Raw genomic sequence first — 6000 nt, forward strand, 5'->3', positions numbered from 1 at the left:
CAGCTATCAGCTTATACCCAACTGTTTAGTTTTATGGTTCCGATGAAACTGTAGTTATAAACAGATGTGAGCTCTTCTGTGGGTGCTAAGAATGGAACCTAGGTTTACAAATGCTGCTATTAACCACGGATTTCTCTCTCCAGCCCCTTGAAATAATTCTTGGGAGGCAGGCAGCACTGTGTCTTTTCAAAGAAGGCCTCCTGTGCCCCTGGTTTGGGCAGGCTGCCTGGGAGTAGGCTGTGAATGGAAGAGTACTCTCTCTGAGGCAAAGAGGCCTCTGAGTTGGGGAAGAACTCTGTAATGGGGGACCTGGAGGAGGAGCAACATTTGGGATGTAAATAAATAAAACAATTAATAAAATAAAATAAAGACATCCTAATATAAAATATTTAAACTGGCAAATGTTTTCATATGTTCTCACTAATTGGGTTATTTATTTGCTTTGTTAATTTCATCCATTTAGAAATGTTGGAATGTATACACCTATGCTATGGCATGTATGTGGTAGTGAGAGAACAACTTATTGCTGTCTATTATCTATTTTCTCTATGTGAGCTCTAGACATAAAACCCAGGGAGTCATCTGGTTCCAGTGACCTCATTGGTCCTTACTTGGGTTTAAAAATCGTTTATGTATGTGCTGGTGTGTATTGTGTACATGCCACAGCCCAAGTGTAAAAAGAAGAGAAAAACTTGTAGGAATAAGATGGGCATTTCAGGGATTGAACTCAGATTATCAGGTTTAGCAACAACCAACTTTACCTAAGGAGATAATTCTCCGGCATTCATTTGTAGTTCTGAGAAAGTGTTATGAGCAAATGTTTACTCAGAATAAACTAACAAATTTAAAAAAAAAAACAGTAGTGTTGGTATTCTGTCTAAGCTCCACCCCACAGTTGCCTGGCAACAGCCAGTTGTGCCTGACTATAAAGGGGGCTGCTTGCCCTCTCCTCTCCCTCTTGCTCATTGCTTTTCTCTTCTCTGATCTCATGCCCTCTTCCCCTTCGTCCCTTCTCTCCCCATCCCACCTTCCCTCCACGTGCCCATGGCTGGCCTTTACCCCTCCCCTCTTCTACTCTTCTCTCATTAAACCTCTACACATGGAACCATGTTGGCTTGGTGTGTTCTGTCTGGATGTGAGCCGAGATTTAAATCCCAACAAGTAGTATATCATTTTTGTTTACAAATAGGATTTCCTATTCAGATCATCTTGTGTCCCCTCATCCTTAGATGATAATATGTTTACAATCTGAAAAGACAATATTTTACTAGTTTAATGTTTCTACTAATCTTATTTGAAGACCAGTAAGACGGCACAATGGGAAATGCCTGCAAGTGTGCAATGCTGGCCACCCACCTTGATCATATGATGAAGATACCCACCTTGATCACGTGATGAAGATACCTACCTTGATCACATGATGAAGATACCCACCTTGATCACATGATGAAGATACCCACCTTGATCACGTGATGAAGATACCCACCTTGATCACGTGATGAAGATACCCACCTTGATCACGTGATGAAGATACCCACCTTGATCATATGATGAAGATACCCACCTTGATCACATGATGAAGATACCCACCTTGATCATATGATGAAGATGGTCACAGTTGACCCCACAAAGGTGTCTTCCGGTCTATACATATATATCATGGCCTAAAACCCAATGATTATATTACACACCTGTCTAGGGTTTTATTGCTGTGAACAGACAACTGTGACCAATGTAAGTTTTATAAAGGACAACATTTAATTGGGGCTGGCTTATAGTTCAGAGGTTTAGTCCATTATCAAGGTGGGAGCATGGCAGCATGCCAGGCATGGTGCAGGAGGAGCTGAGAGTTCTACATTTTCATCCGAAGGAAGCCAGGAACAGACTGAGCACCCTGGCAGCTAGGAGGAGGGTTTCCAAGCCCACCCCCACAGTGACACACTTCCTCCAACAAGGCCGCACCTTCTAATAGTGCCACTCCCTGGGCCAAGCATATGCAAACCATCACAACACCCATACAATAGAAATTTTTTAAAAATAAATCTCATTGTTGTTACCTTTTTTAGTATCTCTAGATAATTCCCTTAGAAGTCACACTTCAAGATAAATTTGCAAATGGTAACCAATGGGAGCATGAAGTAGCATGGAACATCAAAAATACATATATTCATATCCCAACCAGTCAAACTGTATTTCGAGATACACGGTTGCTGCTTATCCTACTTGATTACATCTCTACCAGATAGATGAAAATGCAGCATAGGATATACTCACACGGTATTTAATGTTTCTTCTATTAACATTAACATTGTGAAGAAACAAAACAGGACACATTGTGGGGGTGTCGGGGTCCAGCCTCGACACAGGATCGGAGTTCTCAACTGGAAGCTGGGATATCTAGAAGGCGTATAATAAATATACACAGACTACTCTTTGGGTACAAACTGACAGGCAATTTCAAGGCTTAAAGTCTCTCTCTCTCTCTCTCTCTCTCTCTCTCTCTCTCTCTCTCCTCCCTCTCTCTCGCAGCCTGAGGCTGCACCCACTCTGTATTTTCTTGTGCACTTTTTTTTATTGTGGTTTTCTTTTCTCAAACTCCCACACTCATGTACACCTCTGTTCATTACCCTTTCATTCTGACACACACTCTTCATACACACCTCACACATATCTTGTCCCGCGCTATCTCGCCAGCAAGAACACGCAGGGACACATGAATCCTTCTGCAGCAAAAACGTTTATTGTATCTTAAAGAGAGGGCCCGGGGAGCCGGCATGGCGTGGCTTATATACACCCTAGCGAGGCACATCCACACCTGATTGGTCGCTTACCCATGATCTCATTAGGCACGTTCCGGAGTGGGCAAAGACCTGGCACGAAGGCACTCTTGCACATGCGCATACAGTTAACTTCCTGAAAGGAAGTCGGCTGGCGCGGCGGAGGCCAGCGCCATCTTGTAATGGCGAAAGCTATCCTGGCTTTCCACGTGGGGCTCAGTGGAAGCCAGCGCCATCTTGTGGTGGCGAATGTTATTGCGGCTCTCCACATCTCCCCCTTACTGTTTTATTAATATGATCCCCCTTATTGTTTTATTAATATGAGGCTGGTCTAGGTCCCTGCAGTTATGTCCATCTGCTGTGGCTCCTGTCTTAGGTCGTTCCTCTATGTCACAGCCTTATCCGTTGAAGGGTAACCCTATCGCCACCGGGCCCCGTGTCTTAGATTGGTCTGTGCATGAGGAAAGTTGCCTGTCTCTGGATACCGCAGTGCTGTGTGACAGTAACTGTTAAATGACCTAGGGCGAACTCTATAAAAGAGGCCAGCCAGAAAATGAGTTAGTGGGGAAATCATGATCACCCTATCGCGTGCAATGAGGAAACCTCAGCGATGTAGAAGGGCTGATCAAAGAATCATTGAGTCTCTCTCATCCCAGTGCAATGGATCCACAGATCCATGGGGTGCAAGAGCAGAGAACTCAGATACCGACTAATTCCTGAACATAGATAACCAAATTCCAGGGGAGACCCCTTGTTCAATGGCCACAAGTGCTTGAGTGATAACGACCTTGTCACGTTTCTGTTGAGATCTGAGTTTGCAAACCAACCATAGCATGAACACTAATCCACAGCATAGGGCTGCACCAAACAGAGCCACTCCCGATAAGTAGTGGGCACCTCATCTGGTTCTCCTCAGCTGCTACCACCAAGGGCCGTAGTCAAGCCGCTCCTATAATAAAATTTAGAATTCCCAATTGTTAGCAACTACTCCAGAAAGTTTACCCACTGTGCTTGCCTAACAATAGATTGGGGGAGGGTAACTCCAGACACTGTAGACACAATGGCTGCAGCAGTAATGGCTGCTACAATAGCAGCGAAAATAACAAGGTCTTTCCCAGGACAGTTCAGGATCTCTGGAACAACCAGCAGGCAATGGAACCATGTCTGAGATCTGCACAACCAGGGCAGAGTTCCCCAGTCCACAGCAGCTTCACGCAGGTGGCATTCCTGTGAAGCTATAGACTGTAAAATGACAACACCAGTCAAGGCAGCAAGAGTCACCAGGGGAATGAGGGGGGCAGGGATAACAGCTGGAGTCCAATCTTCTTCAGCAAGCAGCAGTGCACAGAGGGTTGGAGCGCAGGCCATGGTGGGACGGGACAACACAGTGGTAACACTGACTGTAGCAACGCCAAAATCTCTGTGATGACAAATGATGAGGGGGAATCTTCCATCTTCCTCTCAGGGCAGAGGAATGACTCTAGGGACCCGAACCACGAGAGCTGAATCTTCATGCTCCCAGGATCAGCAAGTCTCAGCAACCACCTCTGGCAGCTGGCATACTCTTGTAGCATCCTGTAGAAAAAACACAAACATTCCCTCTTCCCCATATAAAATATCTGAACAGGATCATGCCAATATGTGCATCTTTCTATTTCACCTAGGCAGAAGTATGCCTAGTTGTAGGGTGCCATAAACACTCAAGGGTTCCTTGGCATCCAAATTTTAAAATTGAAATAAAAGGAGCATTATTTAGCATACAGGGATAACTCCCCCTTTTTATTTATTAAGATATAGTAAAGATATTATTTATTAAGGTAAGTCCTCGAGGATTAAATTGAGGACACTGAGCACTTGTATTTATAAATTGACTTGTATACCAAATTATTGTCTCTAGCATTATTGTTTTGGATATATAAAGAATGAGATTTTTTGACTAATTGTTCCTATGTAAGGCCTATAATCTGTCTGGTATCATTGTCCTCCCTTGTTAAGGAGTCTAGGCAATCTAGTTTGAGTTCTTAATGTCCTATAAAGTAACAGTATTTAGTGCTCTTAACCACTAAGCCATCTCTCTAGCACCTCACAAACTTTATTTACCTAAACATAAGCATTAATTAGAAATGTCAAAACCTGTAAATATTGTCCAATTTCAGTCTTACTAGAAATCCCTGAGCTGGCAGGGTGAGGCTGGGAATTGAAAGTAAGCAAATGGAGTCTTCCTCTTTTCATATTAACTCCATTACCATTTTTAAAGTTAGGTATGAGTCTAAGGTTTAATTTAGTTGTGTGAGCAAGAGCACTGAAAGGACAGTGAGTTGTCAGACATTCACACTGAAATCACTCATTGATTTTATATAGAAAACCTGCCTCTAGTAAAGCATTAAGTAATTGAAATCAATTGTAAACCACAAGCCACACATTGGCTATCAGTATGTGAATTGAAAGCTTGATTTAAAAACAGTGGCTAAACCACAGAATTTAATAATCTGTGTTGAAGCAACAGAAACTCAAGAGAATAAACAAGTGATCCAATCATACATGTAGCCTTTTCATTAGATGAACCACCTATAAATACACTAAGCGCATTTTCTATGGGTTGTATGTACAAATTTACAGTAAATACAAAAGCATGTAAAGAGTAAAATTATTAATTTTGTCTGAAAAATTTGTATATGTAATAGGCCAAATATCAGTATTTTGTAATAACCAATTTAACTGTTGTTTAGAATAAGATATGTTTTACCAGGTTTCTTTTTAAAATACTTCCATGACTCTAGCCTACAATTCTGTATTAACACAACTGAAGCTTTATCTCCAATGAGGATAACAAACAAAGACCTAAGTCCTCTGGTAAGGTGAGGTACTTAGCCAATTAACATATCCTTAGAAGCTTAAAATTAGCTTCAAATATTCTTTTCTGGACAGCTACTCCCCAAATATTAAAGCTCATTTTGAGAGCAAAGGTTTGTAGTAAAAATTTCCATATATACTGAAGGATTTAAAGTTCTAACTTTTTACATTGAAGAAGCAACAAAATTACATAATATAAGGCTGTTAGCCATTCTTAATGATGTCACTTTATGGGCTCTCTAAAATTATGAGCAAGCTCACGAAATGAAAACTCAAAATCAATCCTCTAACTCTATCTTGAAATGGCAGTTGGAGTAAACAAACTGGCTGTAGTGCTCTCACAAGTTCCAAAACCTCATCAATCCTTTGT

Source organism: Rattus rattus, chromosome 18 (genome assembly GCF_011064425.1).
Source record: "Rattus rattus isolate New Zealand chromosome 18, Rrattus_CSIRO_v1, whole genome shotgun sequence".
Classification (NCBI taxonomy): domain Eukaryota; kingdom Metazoa; phylum Chordata; class Mammalia; order Rodentia; family Muridae; genus Rattus; species Rattus rattus.